Source organism: Phyllostomus discolor, chromosome 2, assembly GCF_004126475.2.
Source record: "Phyllostomus discolor isolate MPI-MPIP mPhyDis1 chromosome 2, mPhyDis1.pri.v3, whole genome shotgun sequence".
Lineage (NCBI taxonomy): Eukaryota > Metazoa > Chordata > Mammalia > Chiroptera > Phyllostomidae > Phyllostomus > Phyllostomus discolor.
In genome coordinates this window covers 111,571,590-111,594,610 of record NC_040904.2, presented here as the reverse complement: position 1 = coordinate 111,594,610, position 23,021 = coordinate 111,571,590, and the positions used below count along the sequence as shown (strand labels likewise).

General features: G+C 37.3%; 1 protein-coding gene across 2 annotated transcripts in view; it reads left to right on the top strand.

The window, feature by feature from the left end:
- Positions 1 to 23,021, top strand: part of LNX2 (ligand of numb-protein X 2) — an 86,048-nt gene that overhangs the window by 27,901 nt on the left and 35,126 nt on the right. The window lies entirely within an intron of this gene.

Below are 23,021 nucleotides of genomic sequence, written 5' to 3'. Positions count from 1 at the left end.
ACTTAAGAGAAATGAAAACATGTTTATTGAAAGGCTTGTACAAGAATATCTATATAAACTTTTATTCATAATTCCCAAAAGCTGAAAACAGCCCAGTTGTCCATCAGTAAGTAGCATGATACAGTGGGATGCTGCAGTGCAGTAGAAACAAACTGCTAGTATATACCACAGCATGGGTGAATCTCAAAACATACTAAATAAAAGAAGCCTTATCCAAGAGTAACATACTCTTTGCTTCCATTTGTATGATATTCTAGAATAGGCAAAACTAATCTATGATGGAAAAAAATCAGAATAGTGGTTAGAGGGGATAGGAGGGAACTTTCTGGAGTGATGATTATGTTCTGTATTTTAATAGAGATTTGTGTTAAATGGGTGTGTATGCATTCGTCAGAAACTCAACCCATATACACGTAAAGTTTGTTAAGTTTTTTTGTATTTGGATTTTACATCAAAGAGAAATGTAAATAAACATTGAATTCAGTTGATGATATGCATACTATAATATTTAAAAAGAAGTGTACTGACCTGTGCAGTATACTTTGAAGTGTATGAAAAGACAAAATGGAGGGAAAGATGGGTAAATATATGATAAAGCAAGTATATAAAATGTTAATGACACTTCCAGTCTAGATGGAGGCACAGGTAGAAACCCTTTGCTTCTTCACACAGCCAAAAGGAGGATAACAACCAATCTAAAAGCAATAAACCAGAAGTGCCAGAAAATCAAACTGCATGGAACTCTGACAACCACGGAATTAAATGGTCAAGCAGAACAACCAGACTGGTAAGGCCACAGATGGAGAGAACCCGTGCTAAGGCAGTGGACTGTTCGGGCAGGACTGGCTGAGAAATGGCAGCTAGGTGAAGACCATGTGTGCGGGGCTGGTTGTGGCAAGGCTGTGGGTTGCATGTGTGGTGCCAACTTAAGGGAAAACACACTCGGAGCTGGCTGTGGACTACGGCCGTTGGCTGCAGTGGGAGAAACTCCCAGTCTCACATGAGAGTTCACTGGAAAGTGGGCTAGAGACCAGCAGGTGAGCTGCATTGTTCCCTCTCTGGCCCCTCCCCCACAAGCAGTGCTGCAGCACAGCATGGAGGGTTGCCCTGCCCTGGTGAATACTGAAGGCCCCACCCTCTTACAGCTTAACAGGTGCCCCAAACAAAGAAATAGGGCCAAAATGAAAACAGAGCAAAACTTCAGAAAGAGAGCTAAGAGATGAGGAGATAGCCAACCTATCTGATGGACAGTTTAAAGCCCTGATAATCAAAATGGTCACAGATCTGATTGAGCTTAGTCAAAAAATGAAAAAACAAATGAAAGATGTCCAAAATGAAATAAAGCAAAATATTCAGGGAACCAACAGTGACAGGAAGGAAACCAGGACTCAAAGCAACAATTTGGAACAAAAGGAAAAAATAAACAACTGGAACAGAATAAAGAAACAAGAATTCCAAAGAATAAAGAGAGGCTTTGGAACCTGTGGGACAACCTGAAATATTCCAATATCCACATTATAGGGGCGCCAGAAGGAGAAGAACAACAGCAAGAAATTGAAAACTTATTTGAATAAATAATGAAGGAAAAATTCCCCAATCTGGGGAAGGAAATAGACTTCCAGGAAGTCCAGGAAGCCTCGAGAGTCCAAAAGAAGTTGAACTCAAAGAGGGACACACCAAGACACATCATCATTAAGTTACCCAAAATTAAAGACAAAGAGAGTCTTTATTCTTTCTTCCTTTTTGTATCTTTTTTTAAATTTATTGTTGTTCAATTACATTTGTCTATTTTCTCCCTCCCCCTCCCCCCATCCCTTCCAAACCCATCTCCCTCCCTTGCTTCCACCCTCTCCCTTGGTTTTGTCCATGTGTACTATATACTAGTGCCTGAAAACCCTTCTCCCCACTGTCCCCTCCCCCTCCCCTCTGGCTATTGTTAGATTGTTCTTAATTTCAATGTCTCTGGTTATATTTTGTTTGCTTTTATCTTTGTTAATTATGTTACAGCTAAAGGTGAGATCATATAGTATTTGTCCCTCACTGCCTGGCTTATTTCATTTATTATAATGCTCTCCAGTGCCATCCATGCTGTTGCAAAGGGTATAAGCTCCTTCTTTCTGCTGCGTAGAATTCCATTGTCTAAATGTACCACAATTTTTTGATCCACTCATTTGTTGATGGGCACTTAGGTTGCTTCCAGCACTTGGCTTTTGTAAATTGTGCTGCTGTGCACATTGGGGTGCATAGGTTCTTTTGGATTGGTGTTTCAGGGCTCTTAGGGTATAATCCCAGCAGTGGAATTGCTGGGTGAAAAGGCAGCTCCATTTTTAGTTTTTTGAGGAAATTCCGTATCATTTTCCATAGTGGCTGCACTAGCCTGCATTCCCACCAACAGTGCACTAGGGTTCCTTTTTCTCTGCATCCTCTCCAACATTTGTTTGTTGATTTGTTTATGTTGTCCATTCTGACTGGTGTGAAGTGGTATCTCATTGTGGTTTTAATTTGCATCTCTCTGATGGTGAGTGATGCTGAGCATCTTTTCATGTGTCTCTGGGCCCTCTGTATGTCCTCCTTGGAGAAGTGTCTGTTCAGATCTTTTGCCTATTTTTTAATTGGGTTTTTTGTCTTCCTGGAGTGGAGTCATGTGAGTTTTTTATATATTTTGGAGATCAAGCCGTTGTCCCAGGTGTCATTGGCAAATATGTTTTCCCATATGGTTGGTTCTCTTTTCATTTTAATGCTGCTTTCTATAGCCATGCAGATGCTTGTTTATTTTAAAAATATATTTTATTGATTATGCTATTACATTTGTCTTATTTCCCCCCCTTTATTCCCCTCCACCCTGCGCACCCCCTCCCGCCTACATTCCCCTCTTTTAATTCCTGTTCATGTGTCATACATATAAGTTCTTTGGATTCTACTTTTCCTATACTATTCTTACCCTCCCCCTGTCTATTTTCTCCCTACCATCTATGCTACTTATTTTCTGTACCTTTTCCCCCTCTCTCCCCCTCTCACTCCCCTGTTGATAACCCTCCATGTGATCTCCATTTCTGTGGTTCTGTTGCTGTTGTTGTTTGCTCATTTTGTTTTTGTTTTAGGTGTGGTTATTAATAATTGTGAGTTTCCTGTCATTTTACTGTACATATTTTTATCTTCTTTTTCTTAGATGAATCCTTTAAACATTTCATAAAATAAGGGCTTGGTGATGATGAACTCCTTTAACTTGGCTTTATCTGAAAAGCACATTATCTGCCCTTCCATTCTAAATGAAAGCTTTGCTGGATAGAACAATCTTGGATGTAGGTCCTTGCCTTTCATGACTTGGAATACTTCTTTCCAGCCCCTTCTTGCCTGCAAGTCTCTTTTGAGCAATCAGCTGACAGTCTGATGAGAACTCCTTTGTAGGTTACTGTCTCTTTATCTCTTGCTGCTTCTAGGATTCTCTCCTTCATTTTAATTTTAGCGAATGTAATTATGATGTGCCTTGGTACATTCCTCCTTGGGTCCAACTTCTTTGGGACTCTCTCAGCTTCCTGGACTTCCTGGAAGTCTATTTCCTTTTCCAGGTTGGTGAAGTTCTCCTTTATTATTTGTTCAAATAACTTTTCCACTTGTTGCTCTTTTTCTTCTCTTTCTGGCACCCCTATAATTTGGATGTTGGAACATTTAAAGATTTCCTGGAGGTTCCTAAGCCTCTCCTCATTTTTTTGAATTATTGTTCCTTCATTCTTTTCTGGTTGAATGTTTCTTTCTTCGTTTTCGTCCAGACTGTTGATTTGAGTCCCAGTTTCTTTCCCATCGCTCTTGATTTCCTGTACATTTTCCTGTCTTTCACTTAGCGTATCCTTCATTTTTTTCATCTAATTTGCGACCAAATTCAACCAATTCTGTGAGCATCCTGATTATCAGTGTTCTGAACTGTGCACCTGATAGGTTGACTATCTTTTCGTCGCTTAGTTGTATTTTTTTGGAGCTTTGATATGTTCTTTAATTTGGGCCTTTTTTTTTGTTTTGTTTTCATACACCTGTTAAGTAGTGAGGGGAGGAGCTTTACTCACCAGCACTTTTTTGTGGATTTATTGATGATAGCCATTCTTGACAGGTTTTAATTTGCATCTCTCTGATGATCAGTGAGGTTAAGCATCTTTTCATCTGTCTATTTGCCATCTCTGTGTCCTCTTTGGAGAAGTGTCTATTTGGGTCCTTGGTACATTTTTTTAAAGATTTTATTTATTTATTTTTAGAGAGGGAAGGGAGGGAGAAAGAGAGAGAGAGAGAGAAACATCAATGCACGGTTGCTGGGGGCTGTGGCCTGCAACCCAGGCATGTGCCCTGACTGGGAATAGAACCTGTGATACTTTGGTTTGCAGCCCATGCTCAATCCACTAAGCTACGCCAGCCAGGGCCCTTGGTACATTTTTTAATTGTGTTGTCTTCTTGGTGTTGAGTAGTTTTAAGTTCTTTATATATTTTGGAAATAACCCCTTACCAGATGTATCATTGGCAAATATGTCCTCCTATTCAGTGGGTTCTCTTTTCATTTTGTTGATAGTTTCCTTTGCTGTGCAAAAAGCTTTTTAGTTAGATGTAGTCCCGTTTGTTTATTTTTTCTTTGTTTCCCTTGCCTGAGGAGATATATCTGCAAAAATATTGCTACAAGAAATATCTGAAATTTTACTGCCTGTTTTCCTCTTGAATTTTTATGGTTTCATGACTTACATTTAAGTGTTTAATACATTTTGAGCTTATTCTTCTGTATGGTGTGAGTTGGTGGTCTATTTTGATTTTTTTTTGCACATATCTATCCACTTTTCCCAACACCATTTATTGAAGAGACTGTCTTTACCCCATTGCATGTTCTTGCCTCCTTTGTCAAATATTGACTATATCAGCTTGGGTTTGTTTCTGTATTCTCTATTCTATTTCATTGATCTATATGCCTGCTCTTATGCCAGTACCATGCTGTTTTGATTACTGTGGCTTTGTAGTATAGTTTGATACCAGGTAGTGTGGTACCTCCAACTTTGTTTTTCTTTCTCAAGACTGTTGATGCTATTTGGGGTCTTTTGTGGTTCCACATAACTTTTTGGAATATTTGTTTTAGACCTGTGAGATATGCCATTAGTATTTTAATAAGAATTGCATTGAGTCTGTAGATTGTTTTGGGTATTATGGTTAGTTTAATGATGTTAATTTTTCCTATTCATGAACACAGTGTATGTTTCTACTTTATTTGTACATTCCTCAATTTCTTTCTTTGGTATCTTATAACTTTTCAAGTATGGATCTTGTACTTCCTTGGTTAAATTTATTGCTAGGTACCTTACTTCTTTTTGTTGCCATTTTGAATGGGATTGTGAATTAATCTATCTCTGTAGACTTCCCAGTGTTTTCTCATGTTCTCTGGTGAACTGTCTTTGTTTCCCTGACCTTCCTCAAATCTCAGCTAAAATATCACATTCTCAGGAAAGCTTACTTTGAACCTCCTTGTTATGCTATTCTAATAATGTACTATGTACTCCTGCTGTTTTAGGTATATTTGTGTCATTGACTAATATGTCTGCACAGACTAAGCTTTTTGAGGGCATGGACTATGCTCTTACTGTTCAGCTCTCCACAGTAACCCTGCCCCCTAGCACAGTGCCTGTTATGCAGTACTGTATATGATCAATACAAATGTTTTGAATGAATCCTGAATTTTCTAGTGTGTTGGTTGACTGACTGGGGAAATGATAAAGTTTTTTTTAACATGTTGTTTTACTGTTAGGTGTGCTTATTTAGACTGTTTCCATGGACACAGCAACCAAAAGATTGTCACCATTACAGTAATGCTTCCTGGGTGATATTTACTCCATTGTTAACCAAGACCCAGAGATGTAAATGTTTAGATACATGTTTCTTGAGTTTGAAATCCAAAGTGTGAAAATTTAATTTGAGGAAAACTTGTTAAATATTCACTTGTTTCCAGTACACTTTGTAAGTTCTTTCTTTCCACTGAAATAATTTGTTGGAGAGCAAAAGAGTTACTAAAACAAGCGTGCTATTCTCTTTCTACTAGATACTTTTGTTGTTTGTTTTCATTTGTATTGTCTGTTATTTATTTTCTTTCCTCATGAGTGCTTTGTGAATAAATGTTACTAATTGACTTTCGCATTGTTAAAACATAATTGTCTGTAATATAAGTGAACTTGTCTTACAAGGAATCACAAGTTCAAATTGCACTGAGGATGCTAGATGGATAAAGGCAGTTATACCCAAAATGATTTTTATAACCCAGAGCTATTGACAAGAAAAAACAGGTGGGGTTTCAGCTCTCAAGACATTACTTTACAGAGAAGTAGCAGATGACCTTAAATGATGGTGGTGTTTTGTTGTACCTTAAAAGCCTAGGAAGAAAGCCTTATGCATGGTTAAACATTTCTTTATACATATACACGTTTATATATGAAGATTGCATTCGCAGCTTTGTAAAAATTTTGTGTCCTATGGCAAACATAAATGAATGTTTTCCAAGAAGCTTTTAGAGAGCGTGATGAATAGCTCAGAAATCGAGATGCCCTACAGTTTTATGTCCATTCAAATAGATTTTGATATCTGAGTGGAGGAGTGCAAAGTTATTTGAATTTTGTGGATGTGATTAGGAGTGTCAATTTTGAAGGCTTCTTTTTATCGCACTAAAAATAAAAAATGAAAATACAAATTATGGAAGTTCTGTTAGACTAAGAAATGAGGTCCATCTAACATTTTGGCCCATATATAAATAGCAGTATGTGTTTTCTTCTGGACGTTAGCCTCCCTGATGCTAAAAACAGGATAAATAATTCCCCTGTGTCTGTCCATTTATTTATGTGAACATATATATGTATGTGGGTATGTACATATTTTGACTCTGTGTAACCTCTACATATTTGCTTTATGTATTTAGGTACAATATGTATTTTAAAAAGTATAGCTCTACAATCAGACTGCCTAATTGAATAATGGTTCCATGAATTACTAGCTTTGGGATCTTGGACAAGTTACTTAGTGTTCTTTCCTTCAATTTCCTCATCTGAAAAATGGGGATGATGATGATGATAATATCAAACTCAGGGCTATTGTGAGGACTAAATCTGTTAATTACTCATCTCAGTTAATACTTTGCCTGACATATAGTAAGAACTCAGTAAATAAATATTAGCTATTACAATTATCTCCTCTAATCCATTCCCTTTAGATGTCAAAATTGCCCTCAGGAGTACATCCCTGTTCAGTTTAGACTAACATTTCCTTTTGACATCAGTCCTATCCCCTTTTGTCTGACAACAAAAACCCTCATGTTTTTGTCCTTGTCCCAGGTGCTTCTTGTTTCATTTGCTCTCATTTTCGTTGTCTACCTTTCAGTCTTTTCCTGGTTATACTGTGTATTTATGTTATTGGACATTGTCTTTTTATTTTAAACCGTGGTGAGACTTCCCTCCACCCCATTGTGCTGGAATGTTTCAGCTGGAAGAAGCTTTACGGATTCTCTAGCCCAGTTAGCCCGGTGCCCTAGTTGTTCAAAGTGGAAAGTTGGGGCCTGAGACTACAAGTCCAAAGATGGTGAACATTTTTTGTAAGTCTTGAAAGACACTTTATTTCTCAACAGAGTATAATTCACAGAGTAAAGTATTAAACTCTGTGAATATTAAAATATTAAATTTTGGCTTGGGAGATATCAGGAAATTCTTATATTTATAATGGAGAAACTAATCTTGAATTACAGGGAATGTAGGTGCATTTTAATGGGAAATATGAGGAAAGTTCACTTACAATTTTTGTTTCTCTGCCATGTCCATGCCTGTTTTGGTATGCTAACCCCTTCTGTTATCCTCTTGCTTCTCTTTTTAAAAAACTTCTGCATCCTAAAATGTTGCTCAAACCTACCCCTCCTTTGACTTTTCCTAGTCATCACCTTAAAGTTCTCATTACCATTCATCTTGACCACTGCAATGACTTCCTGTTTTGCCTTTCTTCATTATTGCCATACCCTTCACTCAGAACTCTAAATGGCTGGGAGGGGGAGTGGGGAGATGGCTAAAAAGGTACAGGGATTAAGAAGCATAATAGGCAGATACAAAATAGACAGGGGTATGTTATGAATAGTATAGGAAATTGAGAAGCCATAGAACTTACATGCAAGACCGATGGACATGAACTAAGGTGGGGGGTGGATTGCTGGAGGGAATGGGGGTACTGGGCAGAGGGGGGCAAAAGAGGAAAAATTGGGACAACTGTAATAGTACACCCAATGAAATATATTTTTAAAAGAACAAAGAACTCTATTGGCTTAGCCAATCCCTCTAGCCTCCTGTCTATACCATACAGTCAGTCCATTCCTAAGACCCTCTCTCTGTTCATCTACCCTATGCCTGCACTTGTATATGGTGCTTCAACTCTTCTGAGAACACTCTGTTTTCAATAATTTTGAGTTGATCAGAGAAGTTCTCTTGACTATTAGGGTCTTTGTTAGGATGAGTAGGGTCAAAATAGGACCCTTCAGTCTTGGGGACTTCTTCACAGGCGGAAGTCCACAGGCTTGTGAGTCCCTTTCATGTAATAAGATTAGATACAATCGAATGAACTCTTTTTGCAGTCATCTTAGGTGTTTGGCCTAATTCTAGACCCCCACAGCTATTTTTCCTGGGAAGGTATGGAGGGATAAGGTCTAGTCAGATTCGCATTCTTGCTATATTGGGGTGGTGGTCTCTGAGTATGTGACTTCTGGACAAATCATTTTTGGAGTTAGGGAATTTCCTATAATAGAAAGTTCCTGTTTTCTTTGATTCCCTCCTCTGGAATCTTCTTGGTCTAATAAATCCCCTTGTAACATTTCACAGGCTATGTTACTGAAATCTATCAGTTTAATATAGACACTTTCTATCTGGCATATGAGGGAAATATTCATGCCAAGAGATCATGAAGATCTTTATTCTGTACCCATGTCATGCTCCCACCATTGAACTGTAGAATTTTTACAGGGAAACATGAATGTCTTCAATGATCTGAAAATTAACAACTTCTTTATGCCAGTAAACAACTAATAGACAAACAGGAGACTTGGGAAAAGTAATTATACTAATGTGATAAAGGGTTCCTTTCTTAATATATTAAACTCATATCAATTAAAAAAACTATAATTCAATAGAAAAAATGGGGTCAGGTCATAGAAGCACTTCATAAGAGAAATAAGGATAATAGTTATGTATTTAACTTATCTAGAATCAAAAATTGAAAGAAAGGTGATGTGTTATTTTTGTATTGTCAACTGTCAGACTTATAAGTAACAAAAAGAATAAAATTAAGCAGGATTAGAACAACTTTGGGGGTGTGGGCGTACTTATCCATTACTGGTACGTGTCAAAATTTTATTCACCATTTCGGAGGGCAGTTTAGTAAAGTAGTAAAATCAAAAGCCTTCCTCTCACTTTGGTCCAACAATTTAACTTTTTTAGTATTTGCCAAAAGGAAGTAATTGGACAGTGTGGTAAGTAGGGTGAGAACTAGAGGAGAGTGGTATAATGAAAGCTGAGGGATCAGAGTTTCAAGAAGAGCGGTCAGTGATATTACAGAGAGGTAAAGCAGAATTTGTAACTGAGAAGTGACTATTCGATTGGGCAGCTAGACATTTATGACCACAATAGAACCAGCCTCAGTGGCTGATGGAGGTTTCTAACCTTCAGAAATTGGAGACTGCAAGTATTGTCTTGTATTTCAAAACTATTGGAGGTGAAATGAAAGTGGGGCAAATGGTAATAAATGTAGAAGGCTATTTTGTTTTCATTTTTAGAATTGTTTAAATGTGAACTTTTTTATGTGGAGGGGGAAAGTTGGAGAAAGTCTAAGAAAGATGAGGTAAGTGGTATTGGATATTGAGTCCAGGTGGAAGAGAAATTAGCCTTCAGACAGGAGAGGGAGAGGTCTGATGGAAGAAGAAAGGAATTAAGAATGTATATAGATGCAAATAGTTAACTTATACTTACTGATGGAGGTGAAAGGTATTTTGTTTTGTTAAATGTGTGAGGGGGACTATCACCACTGATAGTCTCAATTCCTCTTAGAATACAAATTTCTCTCTTCCCATACAGCATAATTTCACAAAAATTGCCTTTGCTTTAATTCCTCTCTTCCAGTTCTCCCTTAAACTCTTTCCAGGAAGGTTTGGTTCTTCCATTCCACCAAAACTCTGTGGTAAGGTCACTGGTGAATTCCATGTTACTAAATCCAATGTTTAATTCTCAGGCCTAATCTTATTTTCCTTGCCTACAGGATTGACACAATTACTCCCCCTGCTTAAAACATTTTATTTGGTTTCTCTGCAACATACTCTCCTAATTTTCCTCCTAGCCACAATGACTCCTTCTCCTTAGCTTGGTTCCTCCCCATACCCCGGGCTCATAATGTTGTAATGTCCTGAGGCTCCATCCTCAGACCCCTTCTCTTTTCCACTTACACTCATCCACTCTATACTAATGGCTTTGATGAGCTAGTGGCTTTCCATACTATCTGTACACCAGTGCTTCCTAAATTTATATCATCAGCCAGTCCTTTCCCTTGACATGCACCTGCATATTTATGCCTACTCAGTGTCTCTGCATGGAGGTCTAATAGGCATTCCAAATTTAGTATGTTCAGACTTGAGCATGCTCACTCAGCCTACTCTCTTACAGACTCACGCATCTCAGTTATGTTAATTCTATCTTTCCAATTCAGACCAAACACCTTGGAGCCATACCTGACTTCTCTCCCCACCATCAAACCATGCACACCATTTATTCATCAACAAATCATCTTGGTCTGTCATATAGATATAGATCTAGAGATAGAGATAGAGATATCTTATTGTCCCAGAATTGACTCACTTGTCAGTATCTCAACTCTGTCCACCCTGGTTCAATCTACCATCATCACCGTCTGCTTGGAATATTTCAGTAGGCTTCTAAATGCTTCTACTTTTAGCCCCTGCAGATTAATGTCAACAGAGCAGCCAGAGAAACCCTGTTAAGATTTGCAGAGTAGAAGCCAAAGTTCTTTGAAGCCCTGCAAGACTTAGTAAGGCCCAGGCACCATTCTGACCTGTTCTCTCTGCTTTGTTGATTTCATCCACACTGGCTTCCTTACTGTTTGTTGAACACACCAGCCATATTTTCACCTCAGGGCCTTTACACTTATTTCATTTGCCTGTAACAGACATTTTTACACCAGATACCTGTGTGGCTTTCTACTTTCTTCTTTTTTGTTTTAACTCAAGTGCCACCTTGTAGGTCAGTTTCCCTGATCATCCTATTTGAAAAGCTATCCTTCTCCCACTGCTGTCTTCCCTTTCTTGCTTTCTTTTTCTTTGTAGCACATTTCACCATATAAAATACTACCTATTTCATTTCATTTTCTTGTGTATTATTTATCCTCTAGAGACTCCCACCCCCACTCAAAATGTAAGCTTCACAAGGGCAAGGATTTTTGTCCTTGTTCAGTGCTGAACTCCCAGCTCTAGAACAGTGCCTGGAGAGCCTTAACAACCTGAGTGAATGGATGGTTGGATGAATGGATAGGAAGAAGGGGGAGGGTGGATGGAGAAGCATATGGACAGCAGACACATGGATGGATGGATGGATGGATGGATGGATGAATTGGAGTTCAGGTTTGAAGGTTAGGAAGAAGAATAGTTAGCTTAATTTTGAATATATTTTGTTTGTAAAAGTTTCCTAATGGATATGTCAAAAAGGCAGCTAATAACTACATAACATGTAAAACCTGAGATTTTTGTTTGAATCCGTTTGTAAAACATGGGAAAGTAATATAATTTGCAGTGCATTGTTTATCATCCTAGTGATTTAATGTAATACAGCCTCTTTATATTTCTGGCTTTACAATACAAATATTTTTTTCTAGTCATGTAACATTAAGTATTTATATTTTTGAAGGGCTATTTTATTTGTGTTATATCTGAATCTGGGTGATGAGTAACAATATAGTAAGGGTTTTCTTTTAATTTTCCTCAGTATTAGAACTACAGTGTACATAACTCAGAAAAGTCATTTTAATAAATTAGAAGGACCTCTGGCAACACAAGAGGATCATTCTGGATAAATACCAAGGCTACCAAGGCTTTGGTTCCTTCCCATGATGCCAGTGTCTGCTTAGGTTAATCTTGAGAAAGCAGAGATTGGATCCACTCAGTGATGATCTTTTGAAGTCTGGCCCAAAGTAATTTTTTATCTGATAATATACATATGTATATTGTTGTAACTGGAACAAATTTAGCATCTTAATACATGTTTTAAGTATTGGTGTCACTGATTAGCTTGGAAAACTGCAGCATTTAAATTTCCTATATCTTTCCCATAGTTAAGATAATGAAGTCCTTGAATCTTAATTATTAGTGATACCACCGTCATAAAGCCTATCCTGACTCTGGGTTCCATTTCATTTATTTTACTGTGTAGGTTTGATCACAGAATAGCAATGTCTTGCTGATATCTTTGCATTTATTGACAGAAATATGGCTGAAAAGTTTGTTACTTTTCTGTAGCTATAGGGTTTTTATGGAAAAATATAAGATTGACTCTGGAGCAAAATCTGCCATCTAAAACCATCTATTTATACTACTAACAATTATTTTGCTCATCTTAAAAAAAAGAAAAAGCAAACCAACCAGCTGTATTAGTCCCTTATGACAAGGCAACAGCATCTCCTGAATAGCATCTTATTGGGAACCAGGAAAGAAAGTTATTTTTGTCTTACAGCATTGTGTTATCTTATTTCATAATACTGTAATAAAAATTAGATGTTCAACAATTTATCTAGCACTACTCTCTTCTACATACACTTGTCTGTGAAAATAAAGAGTTTCAGGTCAGGGTATTTAAAGTGTCCAGTACTTTGAAGATCAAACAGACAAAAAAAAAAGAGAGAGAGAGAGAGAAAGAAATGGTCACAGAAAACCCCTCCTGATAAGCTTTGCATTTAGGTCATTTTTATAGTAATCACAATGCTGGGTACCAATAAAGGAAAAAATGTTTGTTCTATTTTGGGGTGAGGGGAAGAATTGTGGAATTTGGAGTCTGTAAGTAACTTTCGAGTTGATCTGGTATTGTCCACTAATACATAGTTTTAAGACAGTGGAAGGCTAAAGAGGTGGAGTGCTGAGCTGCATGGCCTGGCTGTTGGTTGCAGAGCTCAGAATCTAATCCAGGCCTCTTAATAACCAGTCTAGTGGGAGGGGTCTGCCCAACAATCCAGCTTGTTCATTCTTATCTGTATCATCCCTTACCATCATTAATCTAATCTTAAATTGTGGTATGAGGGTTTGTGGCTTGTAAAAGTTTTTTTCTGGTAGCATGACATCTTTAGCTTCACAGTAATTCTACCCTTTCTCTTTTATACATGAGAAAGTTGAGATTTATAAATATTTGCGTGCTATGACACATTATGATGTCACATTGCTAGCGAGTGAGTGGCAGAGACAGATTTTGAACTCAGGTCTCTTACTGCACAATCAGTGCTTTCTTGAGGTCCTTTACTCCCTTGGGTAATTAAGAGTTAATTGAGGAATTATGACTCACAGTTGTAGAAATTAGAGAGTGAAAAGACCTTGAAAATAAGCATTTATCAATCACTGGAAAACATGTTTTCTAAATTTACTGTGGAAATTTAAAAAACAAGTGTTTTTTAAGTTTGAAAGATTTTATCTTTTAGAAGAAAATAGACACCTTTTTGCTTCAGTTTGTTAAAATCAGAACCCTTGCATCTGAATCCAGCAGATAAACTTCACATGCAACAAAACCAAATCAGCGAAAACTAGTTTCCCTCTTGACTCACATTGTATCTTTTACATATTATAAAACATGTGTGATATGTGACATTCTCTAAGACATTGACATTGCCCCAACTCAGGTGGCTGGTAAGGAATGCTGCTGAGAAGAGCCCACATGCTATAGGAATGTCTTTCCTGGAATACAGTTCTTTTCACAGAGGTCTTCCCTTATTGGCAGAGGTATGGCTGAATAGTCAGCTGTATGGAAATGTTTGGTATTTCATATGGTATATTTCCTTTTTGAAATAGTTTTATATCAGTTGTTTTTAAATTATTCTTAAGTAACATAATTTAGTATAATTAAAAACATAAGTTTAGTATAACTATCTCAGCCTACAGGAATTGGGCAGGTAATCCAGTTTAGTCTTTGCCTTTATCTTTTTGCATTAAAAAAAAAAAAAGTTTTTCGCCCTGGCTGGCGTAGCTCAGTGGATTGAGCGTGGGCTGTGAACCAAAGCAACTCAGGTTCGATTCCCAGTCAGGGCACATGCCTGGGTTGCAGGCCAGGTCCCCAGTGGGGGGCCACATGAGAGGCAGCCACACATTGATGTTTCTCTCTCTCTTTCTCCCTCCCTTCCAGTCTCTAAAAATAAATAAATAAAATATTTTTTTGAAAGTTTTTCACCATAATTTCATAGTTCAAAATTAGAAGAACTAAAGGTAGAAGGACATTTGAAATTTATAAGTCTCTACTAGCCACAACTTAACCTCCTTTTTAATAGAATATTTAAGAGGTTATAAAAGTTCTCCAAAACAATACCTAACAGATGTTGAGATTAGAAAGTAAATATACGCCCTGGCTGGTATGGCTCAGTGGATTGAGCACTAGACTGTGAACCAAAAGATCAGTGGTTCGATTCCCAGTCAGGGCACATGCCTGCGTTTCAGGCCAGGTCCCTGGTGCGGGGGTGTGTGAGAGGCAACCACACATGGATGTTTCTCTCCCTCCCTTCTCCTCTCTAAAATAAATAAATAAAATCTTAAAAAAAAAAAAAAAAAAGAAAGTAAATATACATGACCTGGCTGGTGTGGTTCAGTGGATTGAGTGCTGGCCTGTGAACCAAAAGGTTACTGTTTTGATTCCCAGTTAGGGCACATGCGTGGGTTGCAGGCCAGGTCCCCCATTTGGGGGTGTGTGAGAGGCAACCACACATTGATGTTTCTCTCCCTGTCTTTCTCCCTCCCTTCCATTCTCTAAAAATAAATAAAATCTGAAAAAAAAATAATGTAAATATTCTGCAATAAGTGTTTTATTGTATGCAAAAAGGTACAGAATTATAAGAATTGTAGAGCTAGATTTAAACTGTGTGTGTGTCTATGGTCAGTTACTATTTAAGGATAGCTAGTAGAGTATAGACAGGTAGCTAAGGCACCAGAAAATAATATATGTATATATAAAATACCAGTGCATAGAAGACATTGGATAAACATGTGGTGAATGAAAGAATGAGCTGTAGTGACCCAGTTGTCCATCTGGCATAGAGCTTAGAGCCTAAGTCTCATAGCTTCTAGCATTTTTTGCTTAACTTACAATTTCCTAGATTATTAAATAGGGTACATCTTACCACAAGTAGCATCTTAAGAATTTTAAAATGGTTTTTCAAATATTTTCACTTGCTAAAATGGAGTAGGAGATAAATAGCTAAGTATGCTCAATTATAATTTTATGTGGAAATGAGAGAACTATAGATTATAATAATGGAATCCTTAGAAACTGATATTTGATAGTTTTCCAAGTGACAGGCAGTAGGAAATAGTTTTGATTCATGTAAGAATAGAATTTATGTAAGGCTCTCATATAATATGATAAATATTTCTACACAGTGAAATGTCCAGATACTCTTCTTCCAGCAGGAAAAGATTCCGGGGGGAGAACTTTACTCCAAGAGGGACAGACTCCTCCAGTATGGGCTCATCTCAATATTTTGCCTTTTTCTGTTTTGTCTTTTTTGAAAATAGTGTTGGTTATTTTGTTACTTTTTAGTGCTCTGTACAGGTTCTCAAAGTGTGTCCCGGGACCCCCTGTTCTCTTTCATTGGGTTCACAAGGTCAGAACTGTCTCCCAACTGCAAGGTCAAAGCTATTTTCCTAAGGCATTGTCTGCCTTTTTCACTCTTATTCTTATCCTGTAGAGTTTTTTAGAGGGTACCTGACATGTGATCTCAAAACAGACTGAAAACAAAAACAGATTTAAGACTTCAGATTTGCAAAAATGTAAAACAATGGCTCTCTCCTAACTATGTTTATTTTGAAAAAAGTTATTTTTCATAAAACATGTGAACATGGATTTATTGTTTAATTAACAAATGAATATTTAAATATTTAATTTAATTAATTACATTGCCATTTCAAGAATGTTATATAAATGGAAAAATTTTAGCATGCAACCTTTTAGAACTGGCTTTTTCACTCAACATAATTTTCTGGAGATTCATCCATGCAGGTTTTTATGAGTATCCAGTTTGTTCCTTTTTATTGCTGAGTAATATTTCATAATATGGATGTACCATAGTTTTGTAAACATCAACTGTTGAAAGACATCTGGATTGTTTCTAGTTTTTGACATTACAACTATAGCTGTAGAGGTTTTTGTGCGAATATAAATTTTCATTTCTGTAGGATAAATATTCAGGAACTTGGTTGCTGAATTGTGTTATAGTTGCATGTTAGTTTTTTTTTAAGAAATTACCAAGCTTACCCTGACTGGTATGGCTCAGTTGGTTGAAGCATTGTCCTGTAACCTTCAAAGGTTGTAAGTTCAATTCCCAGTCAGGGCACATGCTTAGGTTTCAGGTTCCATCCCAGGTCTGGGCACGTATGGGAGGCAACTGGTTGGTGCTTCTCCTTCGAATTGATGTGTCTCTCTTTTCCTTCTCTCTCTTTAGAAGCCATGAAAAAATGTCCTTGGGTAAGGATTAAAAATTAAAAAAGAAAGCAAAAAGAAACTGTTGAGCATGTCCAGGGTGAATAAAGGAACCCTTAGGTTTAAAAGTTTGACAACTGCTGCTTTATGCAAAGGGAGCTATCAAAGCTGGCATGAACACAACATGATACATTTTCTTGTGTTAATATCAAGTATTTTTTCTCAGATATTTGAAGATTAAAGGGAGTGATAGGTCATACTTTGTAATCATAGGGCAGGGTCCAATATGTTGACTGTTTTGCAGTGCTACAAATAAATGTGTTGTAAATGTGTTCTCTTATATATTTATATAGGGTGGGGCAAAAGTAGGTTTATAGTTGTCTGTATGGAAAATAATACAATAGTTAATAGATAGTAATACAAGAATAAACTTTCGTATACTCACAACTGTAAGCCTATTTTTGCCCTCCCCCCATATAGTTGTATATTTCAGAACTAATCTACATTTTAGGCTCAAGTATGAGCCTGAGAACAATTTTTTTTTAATGCTTACGCATTATAACATGTGCTAAGAACTGGGAACAGAAGAAATAAAATAGACACTTTTGTCTTTACCCTCAAAGAGGTGAGAAGATAGTAAGGGAGCATGCAAATGTAGTGGTTGCTGAAATGCAGGTATGTGTAAAGAACAGCAGGAGACTACAGTGATAAGGGGGATGGACCCAAGAGTAGGAAGGAGGCAGATAGGATTGGACAGAGCAGGTGGAGGTTGGACAGAGCAGGTGGAGGTGAATAGAAGTTTATCAGGAGGAGCACCAGAGCCAAGGGTATTTGGCATCGGGGCAAAGACTCTTGGCATCGGGGAATCAAAGGATGTTTCCCATCTAACTATACTTTGTTAGTAATACTTGACTCATAGTCTTTTATCCTGGGCTGGATCTCTCAAGTTACGGCCTGTGATGACTCTTTCACTCTAAATCAAAAATAACATTAAGAGAAATGATCTGAATGGTATATAGATTTGGAGTGGGCAAATTAACAGCGAAAACCATACTTCTTTCTTAGAGTCTGTGATGTACCCAGATCTTCTTATACAATAATCCAGGAAGAGCAAGCATGTTACTCATAACTAGATTAGGTAGTAAACCATGTTTTATAACTTTCTTTTCATTGTACTGGCTCTATTTCAAGATATTATTTAAAATGTCCCAGCCAACTTAATAATTTCCATGTCTTTACTATCCCTATAATATTAGCTAAACAAATAATGTAGTTTGTAAAGATACACACTAAGCTACATTTTACATTTTGGAAAATATTTAAGACTATTATTTACTTGTATTTTAATATTTCTAATTGTGCTCATAGAATATCTGAAATCAAAATTATATAAACATGGGCATATCCTTCAATTTACACAGATGTATTTCTGGTCACCTGAACTTACCAAGAGTGATCAAGCATATTGTCACCCACTTGGTCATTCTGCATTAATAAGCTTCTCCCATATGGGATGCCAGCTCTTAAAGAGGGACTAAAGTGGGGTCTACAGTGTGAGAAGTAGTGTAGGGTATTGCAGAGGACTTGCACACAAGGTAGAAATAAAACCATCTGCCTGGATTGGGAATAGAGGGTAGGATTGGGGGTTGGAAGGAAAGCCAGGGTCAGACCACTTTTGTCCTTGACAAACTCACACTAAGGTGTTCATGAAGTACTTTACCTCGTTTCTGTAATTATCTAATTTACTATTGGGTTATTTTGAAGTGAAAAAGGACTGGATTTACCTTTGGTTTTCTCTTAGTATGTAATTTTACATTATAAGGCTTGTGGCAAATCAAAATCTGTTTAGACTCGTTAATAATAGTAATAATAGCCAACACTTACATAGCACTATTATATGTCAGACACACACACACATATATTTATTATTACTGCCATTTCACAGATGAGAAGGTAACATTTAGTAAGGTCACAAAACTAGTAATTGACAGAGGGAGGATTTGAATCCTCACAAATTGCCTGAGCCACCAGGGTATTCTCTTAATCCTTATGCTATATGGCCTCACAGGTCTTTAATCAATATTCATATACACATGCTAGTGGTCTACCCATGATAATTTTTCATTTAATGTTTGTTTTGAGGTAATAGAGATATTTCAGGCTGGAGATCATGCAGTTGTTATTTGGTATTTGAAGTGGGAACATGCAAATTCTTTATCCTCTTGAAAAGATTTTGTGATAAAATGAATATAATCAAAGAGCTAAGTTATTTAGAGATTTAGAAAATAGCTAGAACATAATAGTCTAAAGAGAAATGCTTTCTTAGTCATTATGTGGGAGGCTAGAATTGCAGTACATTTTCTTGAGGAGAGGAATAATCAGAATAACCACTGTCACAAACCAAGAAGACCAAAGGATATATAAATTTTCTTGCAAATCAAGTAGAAAAAGGTCTGTAAACATTCTGTGTTAAATACCTGAGATAAATAATATTTCTTTCTTTAATTTCACATACCTTTCCCTGATGTTTAAAAAGCTAATGATGCTCAGAGGGTAAAGAATCCCCATAAGTTACAAAATACAAGGAGTGTCTGCTCTCTTAATGTTGGCAGTGGTAGGAGTCTTGATCACAGGCTGCTCTTATTGTCATTATACTAAGTAGTTTTTAAAAACATACAATTTATCCAATGTCAGCCATCCCATCTGAATCTTCTTTCACCCTGTCATAATTCATAACAGTTCTTGTTAAATCTGTTAAGATGTTATGCTGTTTTTCAATAAGTATGCCAAATAAAATAGCAAATGCATATATGTGATTGGAGGAGAGTTTTATTATTAAAACAAATACTAGTGGTGTTAACATGGTGTTCTAGCCTTATTGTCCTTGAAACAGGAACACTGAGTTTTATAATTACTCTGCCCAAGTACATTTTCTTTGCTTCAGAGGTCTTGATTTGCTCCATATTCCCTGAATGTATGTGCACTCTCAAGCTCCTGTGACTTAGCATTGAGATGCCCTGGTCCATTCCTGTCACAAGTCAGCAGTTCATATTTTTTCCTCATTTGAAAGTTTTTCCAGCCGTAAAGTCAAACTTAGATGCCAGTTCTCCCCATCTTTCTCTGTATCCACATAGCATCCTGTGCATAACTCCCTCAGAGTTCTTATTACTATACTTTGCCATGCATAATGCATACTTTTTGCCTAAATCTTTGAGGGAAAAATAAGGATGTGCATTATACATGGGTAGTAGTAATTCCATATCTATATAAATGTTTTCAATTCTTTTACTTACATTTATGCATTAAAACTGCAACTCTAGAAAGCCATAATGATACCTGTATGCAAAATAATACCTTGGAATATAACAATCAGTTTTGCTTCTAAATAGAAATAAATAAGAAATTGAATTTAAAAATTAACAAAAGTTTTTTTTCCTGAAAGTTTGGGCCAAAACCGTGGATGTGCATTATACATAGGAGTGCACTATACACAGCAAAGTACAGTACATCTCATTTTAATAGTGGTTTTCCTTAACCATTTTCTCCCTACTTCTCTGCCCTTTTTCAATGTTTAGCACATACTAGACACTGTAAGTATTTACAAAAGAATGAATAGAGAGAGTTGCTGCCTTTAGAGTTGACCTTTTAACCCCTGGTGCTACAGCAGCAGGAATCTAGAAACCCTTATCTGAGGAGAGCATTCCTAGCTAGGCCTGCATTAAACTGGGGTAGGCTGTTGTAAGTGTCCTGGGTTGGAGAGGGGATGCATACATGCATGTGCATTTGTGCACACATACAAACACACAACATACTGCTGCTCTGAGTAACCCTCAACAAATGGAAATGTGGAGTAATATGAGGTAGAAATGAAATTTATAACATATTTTATCTGTTGGATTACAGCAGGTTTTTCTTTTAGTGGTATTAAATACTCTTATATTTTATGAAGTTTGCATAGATGTTTTTATACACTATGCAGATTTATCTTTCTATAATCTATCTTACATGGGGAGAATATTAAAATCATACATATTTTGAAATGCATTTATTCTCATTTATAGTGCAGAGCAGAGCAAAGGTCATCTTTTTTTAACATACACTGAATTGTGTTTGAGACTACATTTTGAAGGTACAGTCTTTAGTCTTATAAATGCATAAAATCAGTCAGAAGCAAAGAACTATGACTGGAATTGCCAGTGCAAATGTATTACATGCTATATACCTCAAATTACATTATTAGCATACTATGTAGATTAATTGGCTTTAAGACAATCATTGAGGTCTAGAGACTTCCAGCCAAGATGGAGGCATAGGCAGATACACTTTGCCTCCTCTCACAAACAAAAGAAGGACAACAAATTTAAAAACAGAAAATAACCGGAACAGACAGAAAATTAAACTGTATAGAAGTCCAACAACCAAGGAGTTGAAGAGGAAACATTCACCCAGACTGGTAGGAAGGGTGGAGACGGGCAGCTGGGGCAGAGAGGACTCACGGCAAGATGGCAGCTCACACATACACTGGTAGGTTGCACATTTGCTTATGGATAAACTGGAAGAAACAACTGGAGAGTGAGATAAACCATGTGACCCAGGGTTCCAGTGTGGGGAAATAAAGCCTCAAACCCCTGACTGAAAAAGCCTTTGGAGATTGAGGCGACAGGAGAAAGTCCCAGCCTCACAGGAGAGTTTGTTGCAGAGACTGACAGAGTCCTAGAAGTAGGCAAAACCACCCACTTGGGAATCAGCACCAGAAGGGCCCAGAAGGGCTTGTGGGTAGCAAGGGAAGTGACTGAAAGTGTGAAGAGAACAGAGCAAGTGGCACTGTTTCCTCTCAGCCCCCTCCCCCACAGACAGTGCCACAGCACAGCTATGTGGGTTGCCCTGCCCTGACGAACACTAAGGGCTCCTCCCCTTGCTATGTAACAGGCGCACCAAGACCAAAAAAAATGGCCCAAATGAGAGACCAGAGCAAAGCTCCAGAAAAAATACAACTAAGCAACGAAGAGACAACCAACCTATCAGAGACATAGTTCAAACGACTGGTAATCAGGATGCTCACAGAAATGGTTGAGTATGGTCAAAAAATAGAGGAAAAAGTGAAGGCTATGAAAAGAGAAATGAAGGAGAATATACAGGGAACCAACAGTGAAGGGGAGGAAACCAGGACTCAAATCAACAGTTTGGACCAGAAGGAAGAAATAAACATTCAACCAGAACAGAATGTAGAAACAATAATTGAAAAAAATGAGGAGAGGCTTAGGAACCTCTGGGACAACTTGAAATGTCCCAACATCCGAATCATAGAGGTACCAGGAGAAGAGGAAGATCAAGAAATTGAAAACTTTGGAAAAATAATGAAGGAGAACTTCCCTAATTTGGCAAAGGAAATAGACTTTCAGGAAGTCCAGGAAGCTGAGAGAGTCCCAAAGAAGTTGGACTCAAGGAAACACACACCAATGCACATCATGATTATATTACCCAAGATTAAAGATAAGGAGAGAATCTTAAAAGCAGCAAGAGAAAAGGAGACAGTTACCTACCAAGGAGTTCCCATAAGACTACCAGCTGATTTCTCAAAAGAAACCTTACAGGCAAGAAGAGACTGGACAGAAATGTTCCAAGTCATGAAAGGCAAGGACCTACAGTATCCAAGATTACTCATCCAGCAGAACTATCATTTAGAATGGAAGGGCAGATAAAGTGCTTCTCAGATAAAGCCAAGTAAAAGGAATTCATCATCACCAAGCCTTTACTATATGAAATGTTAAAGGGACTTACCTAAGAAAGAGAAGATCAAAAATATGAACAGTAAAATGACAATAAACTTACAACTATCAACAACCAAACCTAAAAAAAACAAAAATGAACTAAGGAAACAACCAGAACAGGAACAGATTCACAGAAATAGAGATCACACGGAGGGTTATCAGAGAGGAGGGGGATGGGGTGAATGGGGGAAAAGGTACAGGAAATAAGCATAAATGAGTACAAAATAGACAGGGGGGTTAAGAATAGTATGGGAAATAGAGAAGCCAAAGAACTTACATGTATGACCCATGGACATGAACTAAGGTAGGGGAATGATGTGGGGGGGGGGTAGGGTGGGTACAGGGAGGAGGGGAATAAAGGGAAGAAAAAAATGGGACAACTGTAATAGCATAATCAATAAAATGTAAAAAAAATTATTGAGCTGTGATATATTTGGGTATTTCGGTAAAGCAAATTGTTTCTTGTGTTACATCATGTAATATATGGCATCTTTGCTTTTAATCACAATTTTGTTTTCACTGAGAACTTGACAGTATAAGTCATTCTTAG